The following is a 19391-nucleotide window of genomic DNA, read 5'->3' on the forward strand; positions in this document are numbered from 1 at the left end:
GAACCAATAAATAGCCACTCCCAAATCAAAGAGAGACAGGAATAGTTAACCCCTCCATGACCAGGCCGGAGCAGGAGAAACATTGCAAACTCCAAACCGGATCATGACAGTGACAGGTTCCCTTTAAATATTATGCATTTTAAGGCTACCACATTGGATACCACCATTCATCTTTCATTTATTCTTGATGTCATCATACAATCTTGTAAGACAAAATTCCAATTCTTCACTAATGACACTTAGACTCAGTCAGAAGTTTACTGTATTGGCTGGCAGCACATCTATTTTGTATTTACCAAGTAATAACAGATTGATTCCAACAGATATGAGTGTTCTGTACATTTTCCTGACTTATGCTCTTCTCTTGATGCTGTTAAATAATGTTCTTAATAAAAGTCCTTTAATTGATGTAAGTCCAGATCAGTACAAGATAAGTAATGAAAATATTTGAAAAGCTATTCAACATTATGTGAATTTCTACCCTGTGAATTAATGATTAAAATTGGTCTTTGCATTAAGTGCGTAAGTAGTAGCTAAAGTGCTGTAGAGCTAATTTCATCACTAGAGCAGAGAATATGAATACATTTCCGAACTGTTCTTTCTTAAAGCATTACAGGTTATATAGTTTTATATTAGTCATATACTTCAATGGAGATTACTGGATGTACTAGTTATGCCAGTTTCCTCTGTTAAAGTACACATGGGTAATCCTGAAAATGAAAAGTAGTGATGAGCAAGTGTATTCGTTGCTCGGGTTTTCCCAAGCATGCACGGGTGGTCTCCGAGTATTTGTTAGTGTTCGGAGGTTACGTTTTTATTGCGGCAGCTGAATGATTTACAGCTATTAGCCAGCTTGATTACATGTGCAGATTCACCAGCAACCAGGCAACCCCCACATGTACTTAGCCTTGCTAATAGCTGTAAATCATTCAGCTGACGCGATGAAAACTTAATCTCCGAACACTAACAAATACTTGGAGGTCACCCGAGCGTGCTTGGGAAAACCAAAGCACCGAGTATATTCGCTCATCACTAGAGTTGAGCGACCTTGACCTTTTTAGAGTCGAGCCGGGTTTTGCGAAACCCGACTATGTCCAAAGTCGGGTCGAGTGAAATCGGCCGATTACGACGTAAAGTCGGGATCGACCGAAACACGAAACCCAATGCAAGTCAATGGGGCAGCATAGTCGGCAGTGAGTGGGGGCCAGGAAAACACCTAGAGTGCCCATTTTAATGTCAAAACCATCCATTCTTCTTAATGAAGCTTGTCAAGCGTAATTTACCTTATAATAATTGGAAGGCATTTGAAATTGGGGGTCATTTGGCTAAAGTTGTGGGGGGTAGGGCTGGTTCAAGTAATTAGTGGGCCCAGGAAATCTGGACCACGTCACGGCAGTGGAGCAGGGAGAGGTAAGTATTTCAACTTTGCAAGTGCTGTGAACCTGAGCAAGCAGGGGGGGCCCACTCGTTGGCATTGGCACTGGCACAGGGCCCCTCAAAGTACAGCGGTGTGTTTGCACGGCGGGGGCGCCTCCCACCGGCAGCAACACTTTTGCGTACTATGAGAGGCCCTGTGCCAGTGACGTCGCCAACTAGTATTCCTCCCCCCACCTGATGAAGGAACCTGCACTTTCATCTGCACCTTCCTCTTTGTCCCCGTGTAAGGTGGTATGGTATGCGGGAAGAGCAACCTGACTTTCAGCAGGGTCACAATGTTGTTGTGTAGCGTGCACGGGGAATGTTGCGTTATGGGTCAATGTACCAGCAGACTCATCTATCACTGGCTGGGCAATGGGCACGATGAAGTGGAAACACAGATATAGGCCCAAAGAAGAAAGTGGGCTAAATGCAGTTCAAAATTGGTAACACAGGAATAACCAGGGGGCATTGCAGTGGAGGACAACTGGAATGAGAGGCTGACACAGAGAGTAGGGCCAAATCAGTAAGTAGTCGAAATGCAGTTCAAAATTGGCAACCGTAGTAAACAGGCGGCACAGCTTTGTTCAGTGGAGGAGAACAGCAAGGAGTGGCAGACACCGATAGTAGGCCCCAACCCAACTAGTAGGCCAAATGCAGTTTAACATTAACAACTACTTAACGAGAGTCTGAAAATGGAATTTCAGGACAGGAAACCAGGAGAACAGCAAGGAGCGGCAGACACCGATAGTAGGCCCCAAACCAACTAGTACGCCAAATGCAGTTGTTCCATTTAACCACAATTTAATGAGAGCCTGAAGATAGAAGCTCAGGAAAGGCAACCTGGTGAAAACCTTGGAGTGTAACACAACCTGTCTCTACACCCCATACCAAATTTGTAGGCCTAATGCAGCGTAGTTTCCACCAACTACTAAACGAGAGCCGGAAGATCGAAGCTCATGAAAGGCAACCCGGGGAACACCTTGGAGTGTAACACAACCTCTCTCTACACCACGAAAGGGCTGATTCTTAGGAAGGAAGGCTGTTGTAAATAAGCATTGCGCGTCCGAGGGTGATTATATTCTTATTCGGTATCTACTCACCCTCGGACGCGCCATGCTTCTTGATTTGTAATTAATGTTTATTTGCAATGTGCTTTTGACTTACTCAATTATTTTTTTAATTATTGATTTTATTAAATTAATAGTTTAACATCTTATTGGAAATAATTTAAAGGAGACGCGACAGGACAACACTCGGTGGATGCCATATCTGTGTTAACAACTCCAAAAAACTTTCAGTTAACTTCTTGCAGGAGAAAGAAATTGTAGCTGTTGGACCTTTGTAGTACAGTTCCAGATATTTGTTGTGTGTTTGTTTTGATTGTTAAAATGTCTGCATTTGAGATCTCAACACGATCTTATTTTTTATAATCAAATTAATTTTTTAAATATTTTATTAGGTTGGTTCAAGGGGTACACGGGCCGCAGTAGACAGGTCAGTGGAGGCCTAGTGGAAGGAGGGACCGCAGATGCGCCACTGTTTCACCCATACACAATTAGTAGGCCTAATGCAGCGTAGTTTCCAACAGCTACTAAACGAGAGCCGGAAGATCGAAGCTCAGGAAAGGCAACCTGGGGAACACCTTGGAGTGTAACACAACCTCTCTCTACACCACAGAAGGGCTGATTCTTAGGAAGGAAGGCTGTTGTAAATAAGCATTGCGCGTCCGAGGGTGATTATATTCTTATTCGGTATCTACTCACCCTCGGACGCGCCATGCTTCTTGATTTGTAATTAATGTTTATTTGCAATGTGCTTTTGACTTACTCAATTATTTTTTTAATTATTGATTTTATTAAATTAATAGTTTAACATCTTATTGGAAATAATTTAAAGGAGACGCGACAGGACAACACTCGGTGGATGCCATATCTGTGTTAACAACTCCAAAAAACTTTCAGTTAACTTCTTGCAGGAGAAAGAAATTGTAGCTGTTGGACCTTTGTAGTACAGTTCCAGATATTTGTTGTGTGTTTGTTTTGATTGTTAAAATGTCTGCATTTGAGATCTCAACACGATCTTATTTTTTATAATCAAATTAATTTTTTTTATATTTAATGATGTTGGTTCAAGGGGTACACGGGCAGCAATAGACAGGTCAGTGGAGGCCTAGTGGAAGGAGTGACGGCAGACAGGCATCAAAGGCCTAACATTGGGCTGGCTGTAGGCAAGTTAAAATTGGTTCCAGGGGAACACGGCCATCAGTGGCCTGGTCAGTGTAGTTGTAGTTGAAAGAACGGGACGCAGACAGGCTTCGAAGGCCTAACATAATAACATAGGGCTGGCTGTAGGCAAGTTAAAATTGGTTCCAGGGGAATACGGCCATCAGTGGCCTGGTCAGTGTAGTTGTAGTTGAAAGAACGGGACGCAGACAGGCTTCGAAGGCCTAACATAACAAACTTGGGCTGGCTGTAGGCACTTTTAAATTTGTTCCAGGGGTACATGGGCAGCAGTGTATGGTCTGTGGAAGTCTAGTGGAAGGAGTGACCGCAGACAGGCTTCGAAGGCCTAACATAACAAACTTGGGCTGGCTGTAGGCACTTTTAAATTGGTTCCAGGGGTACACGGGCAGCAGTGGTCTGGTCAGTGGAAGTTTAGTGGAAGGAGTGACTGCAGACAGGCTTCCAAGGCCTAACATAACAAACTTGGGCTGGCTGTAGGCACTTTTAAATTGGTTCCAGGGGTACACGGGCAGCAGTGGTCTGGTCTGTGGAAGTCTAGTGGAAGGAGTGACCGCAGACAGGCTTCGAATGCCTAACATAACAAACTTGGGCTGGCTGTAGGCACTTTTAAATTGGTTCCAGGGGTACACGGGCAGCAGTGGTCTGGTCAGTGGAAGTCTAGTGGAAGGAGTGACCGCAGACAGGTTTCGAAGGCCTAACATAACAAACTTGGGCTGGCTGTAGGCACTTTTAAATTGGTTGCAGGGGTACACGGGCAGCAGTGGTCTGGTCAGTGGAAGTCTAGTGGAAGGAGTGACCGCAGACAGGCTTCGAAGGCCTAACATAACAAAATTGGGCTGGCTGTAGGCACTTTTAAATTGGTTCCAGGGGTACATGGGCAGCAGTGTATGGTCAGTGGAAGTCTAGTGGAAGGAGTGACGGCAGACAGTCTTCGAAGGCCTAACATAACAAAATTGGGCTGACTGTAGGCACTTTTAAATTGGTTCCAGGGTAACACGGCCAGCAGTGGCCTGGTCAGTGTAGTAGTTGTAGAAAGAAGGGACCGCAGACAGGCTTCGAAGGCCTAACATAACAAAAATGTCAAAACAATGGTATTGTCAGTGCCAGGCATTGAAGGATGTCAGCGCCTAGACTACACATTGGTGAAGCTGTGAGAGATGATTTTGCTAGTGGTAGAGCACTGTTTGAGCTGGGGGGGGGAACTGTCTTGTGGCCGGCGGTACAGGCACAGGGCCCCTCATATTACAACGGTGTGTCTGACGTTGGGTGCGCACCACCACCGCCAGAGACACTTTATTGTACTATGAGGGACCCAGTGGCAGTGCCGTCGACCAAAAGCGGCCACACCCACCTCTTCAGACAAACAGCACTCTCAAGGGTCCAAGCGCAAAGTGGCGATAGCACGGCCCCGTGTGGGGAGTTTGGCCATTTCGTGAGGTGGAAACATGTCGTATGCTGGACAATCAGGTGAAGAAAATTACGAGATTGGAAAAGTCATTCAGAATAGTCCACAGGCAAGACCTTTTCATAGGAAAGCTAGGTGTCAGCCGGGCAGGGTGGGGCAAAAGATTTTGAAATCCAGTTGTGGTTCATTTTAATGAAGGTTAGATCATCTACATTTTGGGTAGCCAGACGAGTCCTTTTTTCTGTTAGTATTGAACCTGCAGCACTGAATACTCTTTCTGATAGGACACTAGCTGCCGGGCAAGCAAGCTCCTGCAATGCATATTCTGCCAATTCTGGCCAGGTGTCTAATTTGGATGCCCAGTAATCAAATGGGAATGACGGTTGAGGGAGAACGTCGATAAGGGATGAAAAATAGTTTGTAACCATACTGGACAAATGTTGTCTCCTGTCACTTTGAATTGATGCTGCAGTACCTGTCCTGTCTGCGGTCATAGAAAAATCACTCCACAACCTGGTCAGAAAACCCCTCTGGCCAACGCCACTTCTGATTTCTGCCCCTCTAACACCTCTGGTCTGCTGGCCCCTGGAGCTCGTGTGAGAACGATCACGGGCGCTGTGTGCAGGGAATGCCAGAAGCAAACGGTCAACAAGAGTTGATTGTTTTGTTGCTAATATTAGTTCCAAGTTCTCATGTGGCATAATATTTTGCAATTTGCCTTTATAGCGAGGATCAAGGAGGCAGGCCAACCAGTAATCGTCATCGTTCATCATTTTTGTAATGCGTGTGTCCCTTTTGAGGATACGCAAGGCATAATCCGCCATGTGGGCCAAAGTTCCCGTTGTCAAATCTGCGGTTGTGCTTGGTTGAGGGGCAGTTGCAGGCAAATCTACGTCACTTGTGTCCCTCAAAAAACCAGAACCCGGCCTTGCCACGCCACCAATTTCCCGTGCCCCCGGGAAAGCTTCCTCATTAAAAATATACTCATCCCCATCATCCTCCTCATCCTCCACCTCCTCTTCGCCCGGTACCTCGTCATGTACACTGCCCTGACCAGACAATCGCTGACTGTCATCAAGGCTTTCCTCTTCCTCTGGTGCAGACGCCTGATCCTTTATGTGCGTCAAACTTTGCATCAGCAGACGCATTAGGGGGATGCTCATGCTTATTATGGCGTTGTCTGCACTAACCAGCCGTGTGCATTCCTCAAAACACTGAAGGACTTGACACATGTCTTGAATCTTCGACCACTGCACACCTGACAACTCCATGTCTGCCATCCTACTGCCTGCCCGTGTATGTGTATCCTCCCACAAAAACATAACAGCCCGCCTCTGTTCGCACAGTCTCTGAAGCATGTGCAGTGTTGAGTTCCACCTTGTTGCAACGTCTATGATTAGGCGATGCTGGGGAAGGTTCAAAGAACGCTGATAGGTCTGCATACGGCTGGAGTGTACAGGCGAACGGCGGATATGTGCGCAAAGTCCACGCACTTTGAGGAGCAGGTCGGATAACCCCGGATAACTTTTCAGGAAGCACTGCACCACCAGGTTTAAGGTGTGAGCCAGGCAAGGAATGTGTTTCAGTTGGGAAAGGGAGATGGCAGCCATGAAATTCCTTCCGTTATCACTCACTACCTTGCCTGCCTCAAGATCTACAGTGCCCAGCCACGACTGCGTTTCTTGCTGCAAGAACTCGGACAGAACTTCCGCGGTGTGTCAATTGTCGCCCAAACACTTCATAGCCAATACAGCCTGCTGACGTTTGCCAGTAGCTGCCCCATAATGGGAGACCTGGTGTGCAACAGTGGCAGGTGCGGATGGAGTGTTTGTGCGACTGCGGTCTGTGGACGAGCTCTTGCTTCTGCAGGAGGACGAGGAGGAGGAGGAGGAGGAGGGGGTGCGAACGGCTACAGACAACTGTTTACTAGACCGTGGGCTAGGCAGAACTGTCCCAAACTTGCTGTCCCCTGTGGACCCTGAATCCACCACATTTACCCAGTGTGCCGTGATGGACACGTAACGTCCCTGGCCATGCCTACTGGGCCATGCATCTGTTGTCAGGTGCACCTTTGTGCTCACAGATTGCCTGAGTGCATGGACGATGCGCTCTTTAACATGCTGGTGGAGGGCTGGGATGGCTTTTCTGGAAAAAAAGTGTCGACTGGGTAGCTCGTAGCGTGGTACAGCGTAGTCCATCAGGTCTTTGAAAGCTTCGCTTTCAACTAACCGGTAGGGCATCATCTCTAACGAGATTAGTCTAGCTATGTGGGCGTTCAAACCCTGTGTACGCGGATGCGAGGCTAAGTATTTCCTTTTTCTAACCATAGTCTCATGTAGGGTGAGCTGGACTGGAGAGCTGGAGATCGTGGAACTAGCGGGGGTGCCGGTGGACATGGCAGACTGAGAGACGGTGGGAGATGGTATTGTTGCCGCCGGTGCCCTAGATGCAGTGTTTCCTACTACGAAACTGGTGATTCCCTGACCCTGACTGCTTTGGCCTGGCAAAGATACCTGCACAGATACAGCAGGTGGTGCGCTAAATGGTGGTCCTACACTGCCGGAAGGGATGTTGCGTTGATGACTAGCTTCATTGGCCGAGGGTGCAACAACCTTAAGGGACGTTTGGTAGTTAGTCCAAGCTTTCAAATGCATGGTGGTTAAATGTCTATGCATGCAACTAGTATTGAGACTTTTCAGATTCTGACCTCTGCTTAAGGAAGTAGAACATTTTTGACAGATGACTTTGCGCTGATCAATTGGATGTTGTTTAAAAAAATGCCAGACTGCACTCTTTCTAGCATCGGATACCTTTTCAGGCATTGCAGACTGAGCTTTAACCGGATGGCCACGCTGTCCTCCACCAGGTTTTGGCTTTGCCACGCGTTTTGGGCAAGATACGGGCCCGGCAGATGGAACCTGTGGCGATGTTGATGCCTGCTGCGGCCCCTCCTCCTCCTCTGCTTCAGAACTGCTGCCGCCTGCACCCTGTTCCCCCAATGGCTGCCAATCGGGGTCAAGAACTGGGTCATCTAATAACTCTTCTTCCTGCGCAACTTCGTCTGTGTCACCGTGTCGTTTGGTGGTATAGCGTTCGTGATGGGGCAACATAGTCTCATCAGGGTCTGATTCTTGATCAGCACCCTGCGAGGGCAATGTTGTGGTCTGAGTCAAAGGACCAGCATAGTAGTCTGGCTGTGGCTGTGCGTCAGTGCACTCCATGTCAGATTCAACTTGTAATGGGCATGGACTGTTAACTGCTTCACTTTCTAAGCCAGGGACGGTATGTGTAAAGAGCTCCATGGAGTAACCCGTTGTGTCGCCTGCTGCATTCTTCTCTGTTGTTGTTTTTGCTGAAGAGGACAAGGAAGTGACTTGTCCCTGACCGTGAACATCCACTAACGACGCGCTGCTTTTACTTTTACCAGTTTCACGAGAGGAGGCAAAAGAGCTAGAGGCTGAGTCAGCAAGATAAGCCAAAACTTGCTCTTGCTGCTCCGGCTTTAAAAGCGGTTTTCCTAATCCCAGAAAAGGGAGCGTTCGAGGCCTTGTGTAGCCGGACGACGAACCTGGCTCCACAGCTCCAGACTTAGGTGCAATATTTTTTTCCCCACGACCACCTGATGCTCCACCACTACCACTACCCTCATTACCAGCTGACAATGAACGCCCCCGGCCACGACCTCTTCCACTAGACTTCCTCATTGTTTTAAAAACGTAACCAAACTAACGTTATTTGTTGCAGTCACACAACTTACACGGTGAGCTATAACTTCAGTATGATTTAGCTACCCCTTTACAGGTTGGTGAGACCACAGCGAAAATCAGGCCCAATGTTACACACTCTGTTTTTGGTGGCTGCAAATTAGAGAGATGCCCCACACGCAGGACTGTCACTGAAGCACAAATGTTAATATTAATGTCACACTATTATTTTTTTTTTATTTTTTTTTTTTTCAGGAACACTTTAGAAACCCCCAAAAAAAAAAAAAAATAGATTTTTGCAGGGAGAATTTAGAAAACAAATGTAACAAACTATATGCTTTCTATGGGCCACTGAGTGAGAGATGACGCAAACAGGAATCAGGAGTGGCACACAAGCCCAGAGGCCAATATTTTTCTACCAATGATTGATGGAGTTATTTTCTCTGGTAGATTTTGGAACCCAAATCAAGGAAAAAAAATATAGGCTTTCTATGGACCACAATTGGAGAGAGAGAGAGAGAGAGAGAGAGAGAGAGAGATGGCACACCCAGGAGTCAAGACTGGCACACAAGCAGAAAGGCCAATATTAATCTCCCATTTTTTGGGGGGGTTTGTTTTTTTTTTTTTTTTTTTTTTTTTTTTTTTTTCAGGGAGACTTTAGAAAAAAAAATAATAAAAAAAATATGATTTTATCAGGAAGAATTTAGAAACCAAATAAAATAAAATGATTTTTTCAGGGAGAATTTATAAAACAAATAAAAACAAAAATAGGCGTTCTATGGCCCACTGACTGAGAGATGACGCACACAGGAGTCAGGAGTGGCACACAAGCCCAGAGGCCAATATTTTTCTACCAATGATTGATGTAGTTATTTTCTCTGGTAGATTTTGGAACCCAAATCAAGGAAAAAAAATATAGGCTTTCTATGGACCACAATTGGAGAGAGAGAGAGAGAGAGAGAGAGAGAGAGAGATGGCACACCCAGGAGTCAAGACTGGCACACAAGCAGAAAGGCCAATATTAATCTCCCACTGTTTTTTTTGGTTGTTTTTTTTTTTTTTTTTTCAGGGAGACTTTAGAAAAAAAAATAATAAAAAAAATATGATTTTATCAGGAAGAATTTAGAAACCAAATAAAATAAAATGATTTTTTCAGGAAGAATTTATAAAACAAATAAAACCAAAAATAGGCGTTCTATGGCCCACTGACTGAGAGATGACGCACACAGGAGTCAAGACTGGCACACAAGCAGAAAGGCCAATATTAATCTCCCACTTTTTTTTTTTTTTTTTTCAGGGAGACTTTAGAAAAAAAAATAATAAAAAAAATATGATTTTATCAGGAAGAATTTAGAAACCAAATAAAATAAAATGATTTTTTCAGGGAGAATTTATAAAACTAATAAAACAAAAAATAGGCGTTCTATGGCCCACTGAGTGAGAGATGACGCACACAGGAGTCAAGACTGGCACACAAGCAGAAAGGCCAATATTAATCCCCCACTGTTTTTTTTGTTTGTTTTTTTTTTTGTTTTGTTTTTTTCAGGGAGACTTTAGAAAAAAAAATAATAAAAAAAATATGATTTTATCAGGAAGAATTTAGAAACCAAATAAAATAAAATGATTTTTTCAGGGAGAATTTAGAAAACAAATAAAACCAAAAATAGGCGTTCTATGGCCCACTGACTGAGAGAGAGAGAGAGAGAGATGGCACGCTTAGTACTGGCACACAAGCCCAAAGGGCAATATTAATCTCCCTTTTTTTTTCAGGGAGAATTTCTAAAACCCCCCCAAAAAAAAAAATAGGCTTTCTATGGCCCACTATTTGTGAGAGAGATGGGACGCTCAGGACTGGCACAGATGGCACGCTCAGGACTGGCACAGAAGCCCAGAGGCCAATATTAATCTCCCTTTTTTTCTGGGAGAATTTATAAAACCAAAAAAATATTTAAATAGGCTTTCTATGGCCCACTATTTGTGAGAGAGATGGCACGCTCAGGACTGGCACAGATGGCACGCTCACAACTGGCACACAAGCCCAGAGGCCAATATTAATCTCCCTTTTTTTCAGGGAGAATTTATAAAACCAAAAAAAAAATTAAATAGGCTTTCTATGGCCCACTATTTGTGAGAGAGATGGCACGCTCAGGACTGGCACAGATGGCACGCTCACAACTGGCACACAAGCCCAGAGGCCAATATTAATCTCCCTTTTTTCAGGGAAAATTTATAAAACCAAAAAAAAAATTAAATAGGCTTTCTATGGCCCACTATTTGTGAGAGAGATGGCACGCTCAGGACTGGCACAGATGGCACGCTCACAACTGGCACACAAGCCCAGAGGCCAATATTAATCTCCCTTTTTTCAGGGAAAATTTATAAAACCAAAAAAAAAATTAAATAGGCTTTCTATGGCCCACTATTTGTGAGAGAGATGGCACGCTCAGGACTGGCACAGATGGCACGCTCACAACTGGCACACAACCCCAGAGGCCAATATTAATCTCCCTTTTTTTCAGGGAGAATTTATAAAACCAAAAAAAAAAATTAAATAGGCTTTCTATGGCCCACTATTTGTGAGAGAGATGGCACGCTCAGGGCTGGCACAGATGGCACGCTCACAACTGGCACACAAGCCCAGAGGCCAATATTAATCTCCCTTTTTTCAGGGAAAATTTATAAAACCAAAAAAAAAATTAAATAGGCTTTCTATGGCCCACTATTTGTGAGAGAGATGGCACGCTCAGGACTGGCACAGATGGCACGCTCACAACTGGCACACAAGCCCAGAGGCCAATATTAATCTCCCTTTTTTTCAGGGAGAATTTATAAAACCAAAAAAAAAATTAAATAGGCTTTCTATGGCCCACTATTTGTGAGAGAGATGGCACGCTCAGGGCTGGCACAGATGGCACGCTCAGGACTGGCACACAAGCCCAGAGGCCAATATTAATCTCCCTTTTTTTCAGGGAGAATTTATAAAACCCAAAAAAAAATAAAATAGGCTTTCTATGGCCCACTATTTGTGAGAGAGATGGCACACTCAGGACTGGCACACAAGCCCAAAGGCTAATATTAATCTCCCACTGTATTTTTATCAGGGAGAATTTATACACCCCACAAAAAAAAATACAGAAAAATGAAAAGGCTTTCTATGGCCCACTATGTGAGAGAGATGGCACACACAGGGATGGCACTCTAGCAGAAATGCCAAATTGCCAATCTTAATCTCCCACCAAAAAAAAAAAAAAACAGGGAATGTCCTACAATTACTATCTCCCTGCCTGCAGTAATCTCAGCCAGGTATGGCAGGCAGCAATAAGGAGTGGACTGATGCACAAATCAAATAAAAAGTGTGGACAAACAAAAAAGATAGCTGTGCAGAAAGGAAGGAACAAGAGGATTTGTGCTTTGAAAAAAGCAGTTGGTTTGCACAGCGGCGTACACACAGCAATGCAGCTATCAGGGAGCCTTCTAGGGCAGCCCAATGAGCTACAGCGCTGAGGGGGAAAAAAAAAAAAAAAACTTCCACTCTCCCTGCACACCGAGGGTGGTGTTGGACAGTGCAAATCGCTGCAGCACAAGCGGTTTTGTGGTTAATGGACCCTGCCTAACGCTATCCCTGCTTCTGACAAAGCGGCAGCAACCTCTCCCTAAGCTCAGATCAGCAGCAGTAAGATGGCGGTCGGCGGGAACGCCTCTTTATAGCCCCTGTGACGTCGCAGACAGCAAGCCAATCACTGCAATGCCCTTCTCAAAGATGGTGGGGACCAGGACCTATGTCATCACGCTGCCCACACTCTGCGTTTACCTTCATTGGCTGAGAAATGGCGCTTTTCGCGTCATTGAAACGCGACTTTGGCGCGAAAGTCGCGTACCGCATGGCCGACCCCGCACAGGGGTCGGATCGGGTTTCATGAAACCCCGACTTAGCCAAAAGTCGGCGACTTTTGAAAATGTTCGACCCGTTTCGCTCAACCCTACTCATCACTAATTAAAAGAAGTGATGAGGGGATTGTTTGAAATTCAAAAGCACCAGTTTACACGAGTGTCCCAGATAAATTTGATTTTCTGTTACGTTATTGAATGCACCTTATATTACTATTGCTTTTTGGTCTCTCTAGACTCCAGAGCATAATAAGATGTAAAACAAACACAAAAAACCCTGAATACTTGCCTCACTGCTCAGTTCTCGGGCAGTGTGAATTTTGTAAATGTTGGATACCCAGGAGTAAAAAATTTTGAGAATTGTGCAACAAATGCGATCACTCATAGACCAATTTGTTAATCTTTATTCAAGAAATAAATTGTATTTAACCTCTTCACCACCTTGGGTTTTTCTGCTTTTGAGTTTCCATTTTATTTTCCCTTTATTACCAGAGCCATAACTCTTTATAATTTTCAATAATTATATGGCCATACGAGGGCTTGTCTTTTGCAGGATAAGTTGTACTTTTGAACAACAACGTTGTTTTTACCATATACTGTACTGGAAAACAGAAAACAAAATTCAAAGTGCAATTCCACAATGTTTCTTTTACCATGTTCACTATATGTTAAAACTAATATTATGATTCTTAAGGTCATTATGAGCTCATACCATAGACACCAAACATGTATAGAATTTTTTTTATTTAAGTGATGAAAAAAATCCAAAGTTCGTAAAAGAAAGCTGCAATTTTCCGAGACCCGTAGCGTCTCCACATTTTGTGATCTATGGTTGGGTGAAGGCTTATTATTTTGTGTTGAGCTGATGTTTTTATTGATACTATTTTGGTATAGGTATGATCTTTTGATTATATATTTGAACACCAGTGGCGCTTGCTATACTGACTTCTTGCAGCAGATAATGACATAGTACCGCTCCTCTGTGTCGTTGTCTATAAATAGTATAAATAGTTCTATATCTATGATCAGCCGGGGCAGCTCCCACAACCCGCACTCTCTTCGATATTATACCTGTTCTTATATTTGGATCCACTGCACTGATCACCATCAGAAAAGCAGACAAATGGAAAAGCATACTGAGGCATAAAAGGTAACCATCTCCTAGAGACACCATTTACCGATCGGATAAATTCTTTTCATATATTGATATATCAGGTATTTCTGAATGCTGTGATACCAAATATGTGTATTTTTTATTGTGTTATTTTGAATAATGGAGGGGTGATTTAAATGTTTATATATGGGTGGCGCTTATAGCTATCTGGCAATTACAACAATAGGGGTTTTGTGCAGACCCCAAGTTCTCTTGACAACTATCAGCAACCCACGGTCATGTGACATGAGTGCCAATGGCCTGGGTAATGACATGCTTTCGGCACGATCATGCTAAAAGCCACTGTCAGAGATTGACAGCGGTATTTAACATGTTAACAGCCGTGGGTGGATTATGATTACACTCACAGCTGTTAGGGGCACATGACTGCTGATTAAATCAGCTGACATGTGCCAGAATTGTTGCAGGTGCATCGCTGGAGCCAGCAGCAAACAGGGAGACATTTGTTTTTTTCACTTGAAAATGACACCAGCATTGAAATGCATGGTGAAAAAAAAGCCTTTTACTAATCATCTTTTCCAAATTATTTCAGCAGCAGCACAGCCAACCTATGTGTTTATCCAACTCGATCCCATATTTAAAAATGAGTGTACTGATACACGGAAGATCGATTTTGAGTAAAACTTCCTGAAATTTATGTTTGCTATTTTGATGAACTGTAAAGGGCCATCAAGTGGTAAAAAATACCATTAACTAATAGTCATATCTAGGCTGAGATTTCCAGGTGCGACTAAATTTCCTTGACACTATGTATCGCAAGGTCACGGAGCATGTTGTGACATCTAGATGTGGTGACAACATGAAGTGCAGGGACCTGTGAAGCTTGTCATCTATTATCTCAGTAATAAGAAAATCTGTCTTTGCTAACTACAGATTTTACCAATTTTACCTCTCAATTTTCTTGTAAAAGCCCAATCCAGAAGGTAAAACAAATGGACTTCTCTGATAATATACATTACGAAGTTGCTTATTTTAGATGAAGTATTCATTTATGACGTGCAAAATTAAAATAACTTTTATTGCACCATATTGAGGCCAAATAGTGTATCTATTGTAATGTATTTTTAGGAAACCACTAAACGTCTTGGTGGGTTAAAGGGAACCGACCTCAAATTCTATTAACCTGCAGATATGGGGTTAATCTTCAGGTGAATAGTATTCCAGATCTGGTCAGCCACTACACTGAAAGCCTGGCTGATGTGAGGAAATAAGCTTTATTCCTCCTGGCAGGTCATGGCTTTCGGTCAAAAAATCATGGGTTGCATGGCTTCAATCACCTCTTAGCACATAGTGAGCAGTGAATCTAACTACACCCCAACACTGACTGGCAGCCAGCTCTGTATTAATGCAGGCTGTCAGTCAATGCTGGGGAGTGGTTACAGCTGTAGCTCAATATGTACTGAGCGATGAATGAAGCCTGGCTCTATGACTTAAAGCTTGAGGCTGCCAGGAGGAATAAAGTTCATTTCCTGCCGGTGGCTAGGTATTCAGTGCAGTGGCCAGGCAGCTTGGGTACACTATTAACTTGCAGATTAACCCCCATATCTGCAAGTCATTAGCGTTTTGAGATGTGATGGGTACCCTTTAAGTAGATAAGAATGGTTATTCCAGAATGGTTATATTATGAGAAATAAAATTATTTTCTAAAACCTATTGAAGAGTTAATGGTCTATTTCTTTCCTTCTAGATATGCCAATACAATATATTTACTTACTACATTGGTTTTACAGTTTCCTAAATCATACATTTATTCATGGTTATAGGATGTACTATTCATTGAAGTTTTAGCCTTTTTAGCTGTGGCTCTTTCCTGCTCATATACCCCATTTTGACATTTTTCTCTGATTTTGCTATCAAACTGCTTTTCTTGTGTTTAACAGTCTATAGCGGAAAGTGAAAAGCGATTTATAAATGCTTCCTTTCTCTTCAGTACTGTATGTGTTTCAATTTGAGTTACCTGCTGTGTGGGTTTCCTCTGTTCTCTTCTTGTTTAAGCTGGTATTCCAACCTGAACATTGGCTTAATTACATTTAGATTCATTTTTATGTCATGTTTTGCTCCTTGACAAAAGTGTCTTCTTTTTTTTCTTGGTCTCATATCAACAATGACTAAAGTTTTCCCTATTCTTTTTGCCTTTGTCGCTGTGGGTGTTCTTAACATAAATATCTAACGCAAAAGCTTTACAACGTTTATGTTACTCATCTCATTTTTTCCAAAATCCGTCTATCGCGCCACATTCAACAGTTTAAGTTGATTACTACATTTATGGTAATGGCATAAGTCATTGACCTGTGATAAAAGTGTTACAATAAGCTAGGTTTTAATTTTGCATTAGTTAAAGTTGATAATGTGTGAGGGAGTTAAAGGGGCTACTTAGGACACTAACATTGATGCCTATCCTTTAGGCCACCAATGTGTGAGCATGGGGGTGTGACACCCGGCATCCCCATCAATTGCTTGTCCCTGGTGTCAGCAGCAGTTGGAACTGCTTAGTTGTAAAGCTGCATAGCTCTGTTGACTGCATAGTGGCAGCGGTGAGGTATTTCATAACTGCCCCCTATTTAGGTCTATAGGGGGAGGATGTGCAGTATCTCGCCACGGCTACTATTCCGTCAATGGAGCTGTGTTGTGCAGCTCTGTAACTGAGCAGTTCTGTCCACCACTAACACCGGCAACAGCTGGTCGGCGGAGGTGCAGGGTGCTCCCCCCACCGATCAAACATTGATGACCTCTCCTAAGGATTGGCCATCAATGTTAAAGTCCTGGACAACCTTTCAGTCTATTCTATAATCTTTTATATATTCTTTACATTAAAAAGAATTACACCTAAAATGTAACTGAAATTTGATAATAATACTATTTCTTAAACTAAAGGATTTACAATAAAACTTCTTGACTAAATAAAATGGAATCTGGCACCTGATATATTCTGCCCTTTCTAAAGACAGCTAAACAGGTCACATAGAAATTCAAAATTCATCAGTGTGTCACTCACTTGGTCAATATGGTGCAGTTTTCATAAACTGATCTCTGTAAGCTAGAGAGTCATCAATATTCATTAGCACCCTGGTCATTAATAAATATATGGTGGTTCAAAGTTTGTGTTCATCATTAATAGGTCTTCTGAGCTCACAGCACTTTGGGTTGATTCGTTATGCCCTTTGTATCAGAAAGCAAGTAGAAAAGTGCAATGAAAAGTTTCACATAAATGTTGAGAATCCTTTGACTTTCTGAGAAGTGGGTGGGATTCAGCAGTAGGGGGTATGGGCTCACAGTGCATATCAGAGTCAGCAGAAATCTACCGAAGTTCATGACTTGACTTCATGACTGAATTACATTTTTTACTCTGGCTTATGGACAACTAAAAGATACACCAAATCCATTAATAGGTGTGCCACTCTAGTGGATCATTCATTAAGACTGGCCTGTAAAACACCAGTTTGTATGTACCTGAGAAGTTCAAGTTTTACGAAAACAGCACCCTACTGACTGCTAGACTCTGTCCAATGTACGTAGAATAGTAGGAATCCAATACTGTTTATTTTCCCTTTCTGTATGTTTACCAGCAAGCAGACGCCTGGACGTTGCTCAACAAGAAACAGTCCTAATTTTAGAATATATGGAAAGAAGATGGGGCCCTCAACAGCGATTGTGGTGACAATAGTGGTAGACAGTCATTTAGTGTTATAGTCACGCTTCATCTGAGCTTTGAGGCTTACAGGAAGTGTGACTCTTATGCTAAATGGCTGCCAACCACTACTACATGACAGGTTCCCCTTAAGTTTAAATCAAAGTTCAATATTGGCGAAGCTTAAGCTCACACAATTTTAATATCCTGACAGAAAGTACATCTCTTACAAAAAGTAATACCATTATTATTTTCCATGTCCCCAGTGTCAGACTTGGTTCCTCCTACAAGTGGATATTGGGCTTCGGGTCCACTCCTGAACAAGATTCCACAGGGGTATTCACTTATTCCTCTGTGAGCCAGTCTGATCCTGAATGGCCCACAAGGAACCAGAAGCTTTATGATAAAACATGCTTAATTTTTGTTGGTTGTGCATGGGTTCTATATTCAGCTAGTATAAAGTAGGTTTGTAGTTTATTCATTTGAATACGCTGAAATAAAAGAAAATATTTTGTGCAAATTGTTAGCTTTCAGGTTGTTATTGCCATGTTATTTAAGTGAATATGAAGCCTCTAAATAATTTGTAGATGTTTGTTTCAAGGTAAAACTATTTAACAGAGCAATCTCCAAATACTAAAACATTAGTTAGAACACTATGTTCCAGGTACATTTAAGCACAGAGCTCTGCCATGCACATGATGGTTAATCCTTTGTATATAAGGGATATGTGCATGCATTTGTCCTTTCAAAACCAACTAAGAATTGTGTGCTTGGTTGTTTGCCAAGGACATTTTAAAGTGCATGATCAACAACAATTACAATGAATCGGAAGCTTGTGATTCGATCTAAAAATAATCGTGATAAGGAGAGGGAAAAATGTTTCAAGTAGTTTAAGACCTTTGCTTTCCATCTCCTTTCACATTATTTTTTTATCTAAAATAATTTATTCTAGAAATGTACGTTACTTAAAGGCCCCTTCACATTAAGCGACGCTGCAGCGATACCGACAACGATCCGGATCGCTGCAGCGTCGCTGTTTGGTCGCTGGAGAGCTGTCACACAGACAGCTCTCCAGCGACCAACGATCCCGAGGTCCCCGGTAACCAGGGTAAACATCGGGTTACTAAGCGCAGAGCCGCGCTTAGTAACCCGATGTTTACCCTGGTTACCAGCGTAAAAGTAAAAAAAAACAAACACTACATACTTACCTACCGCTGTCTGTCCCCGGCGCTGTGCTTCTCTGCACTCCTCCTGCACTGACTGAGCACAGCGGCCGGACGTCACCGCTCTGCTTTCCGGCTGACCGACGCTCACAGCCAGTGCAGGAGGAGTGCAGAGAAGCAGAGCGCCGGGGACAGACAGCGGTAGGTAAGTATGTAGTGTTTGTTTTTTTTTACTTTTACGCTGGTAACCTGGGTAAACATCGGGTTACTAAGCGCGGCCCTGCGCTTAGTAACCCGATGTTTACCCTGGTTACCAGTGAAGACATCGCTGGATCGGTGTCACACACGCCGATCCAGTGATGTCTGCAGGGAGTCCAGCGACGAAATAAAGTTCTGGACTTTCCTCAGCGACCAACGATCTCCCAGCAGGGGCCTGATCGTTGGTCGCTGTCACACAGAACGATTTCATTAACGATATCGTTGCTACGTCACAAAAAGCAACGATATCGTTAACGATATCGTTATGTGTGAAGGTACCTTAAGACTTGCAACAAGAGAAAAAGTATAATAACCATTACTATTAGTATGCATTAAAAGAACTGTTTGTTAAGACTGTCAATCTACACGCCAGTCTTAATGAAGGAGTATTTTGTACCTAATTTATTTAGAGGCACATTCCCCTTAATAATTTAGGTATATTTTACAGGTGCCATATGAATCTGCCAGAGATGGATTTGAGTAAGCGACTGGAGTAAATTTCTGGCAAA

This window comes from Ranitomeya imitator, chromosome 2 (assembly GCF_032444005.1).
Source record: "Ranitomeya imitator isolate aRanImi1 chromosome 2, aRanImi1.pri, whole genome shotgun sequence".
NCBI lineage: Eukaryota > Metazoa > Chordata > Amphibia > Anura > Dendrobatidae > Ranitomeya > Ranitomeya imitator.